Source organism: Periplaneta americana, chromosome 7 (genome assembly GCF_040183065.1).
Source record: "Periplaneta americana isolate PAMFEO1 chromosome 7, P.americana_PAMFEO1_priV1, whole genome shotgun sequence".
Classification (NCBI taxonomy): Eukaryota; Metazoa; Arthropoda; class Insecta; order Blattodea; family Blattidae; genus Periplaneta; species Periplaneta americana.
The window spans coordinates 148,258,744-148,260,357 of NC_091123.1; the positions used below are offsets into that span (position 1 = coordinate 148,258,744).

Below are 1,614 nucleotides of genomic sequence, written 5' to 3' on the forward strand. Positions count from 1 at the left end.
TTTCTAGGTTAATGTTCCTAATATTTGAAACTTTTAAAGTACATTTAATGAACACTAACCAACGTAGGTATGTTTATCTTTTGTTGAAATATTTAGGACTTACGTTGCGGTACTAATTTACAAAATTTTATTAAATGTTTATTATATTTAAATAAATACACAATAAAAAATAATCTGAAGATATCAGAGCAGGGATATTGCATACAAATCTTTGATTAAAATCACGGTAGAATGTTACGTCATCTTAATAGGCTGAAGTCATTGTTGTTGTTTTGTTTATTAACAGTTGAATGCGATTTAATAACGTGTGTTGATAGGCATCTATTAAAAATGTGACGAGCGTTTTGGAACAGTTCTCAAAGGTCAGTCGTTAAAAATGACAAGAAGAAAGCGGGGAGATGATTTCAGCCACCAATAATAAGTCGGTAAATTATCAGCTCAAGCAGCAACAACTATGTTAACAAAGTTAAATCATTATATACCCCCCACCATCGGAACGGACTGGTGTAGTTATTTTCGCTGATTGGTTTTAATACAAATTAAGTTAAACTCAGTTATAACACACACACACACTCACTCGCTGGCTTATATTAAGCGAATTGCCCGCCGAGATGGGCCGCTTCTTTCAGTTAATACACGCTGATGTTTGTGTGAATTGATCCTAGTTACAGTTTGTTAAGTCCTCGCTAGATTTTCCTGATGAAACACGATTGTTCACAATGAGTAGTGATGAAAAATAATTCCCCGCTCGCCGCCTCGCTGGCTGATGCGGAGCGCAGTCCGCTCTGGTCGGGTTCACGGATCGCGAGCAAAACCGGGACCTCCGGAATATTATATAAAAGTTCACTTTCGTTTAATATACAAGATGAATCTTTAGTTAGTGGAGTTGGTCTAGCAAGTTCGTATCCAATTTATATTAACTAATAGACTGCAGCCTAAGCCCTCGCACCAATCAGATTTGGGTCTCTGTGCGTAAAAGGGGTGGAGTTTCACAGATGACAGGCGGCCAATCAGCGGTCGAGGATGCTGCCGTGACACCCAGAGTGAGTCTGCGAAGCGGCCACTCGCCGCCCGCCCGATTCCGAACTCTCGTTCCTTTTTCCCTGCTGGACAGCCCGACTTTCGCTGCCCCATTCATAACAATTCAGGGGCTGAACGGCAGCTTCGCAGGCCGTGGGAATCCAGTCTCACATAAATGCCAAGTTCCTGTACAACTGCAAATTTAGTTGTAGATATTTTATTATTTTTTTTTATTTTAGTTGGTTATTTAACGACGCTGCATCAACTACTAGGTTATTTAGCGTCGGTTAGATTGGTCATAGCGAGATGAGGCCGAGGATTCGCCATAGATTACCTTGCATTCACATTACGGTTGGGGAAAACCTCGGAAAAAACCCAACCAGGTAATCAGCCCAAGCGGGGATCGAACCCGCACCCGAACGCAACTTCAGACGGCAGGCAAGCGCCTGAACCGTCTGAGTCACGCCGGTGGCTTTTTAGTAATAGAGCGCCAGCTTTCCATGTCGGGGTCCTTACCTCAAATCCCGGTGGATCCACGTGAAATTTATGGTGCACAGAAACGATAATGTGTGGGTACTACCCCTTTCCCTTCCC

At 42.5% G+C, this 1,614-nt stretch overlaps 1 protein-coding gene across 1 annotated transcript in view; it reads right to left on the reverse strand.

The window, feature by feature from the left end:
* repo (reversed polarity) overlaps nt 1–896 on the reverse strand; it is a 26,871-nt gene extending 25,975 nt beyond the window's left edge. Inside the window, exon 1 of the mRNA XM_069831552.1 lies at nt 578–896. The gene's annotated coding sequence lies outside the window, so the exon portion shown is untranslated. The remainder of the gene's footprint in view (nt 1–577) is intronic.
* Between the last annotated feature and the right edge of the window lie 718 nt (nt 897–1,614).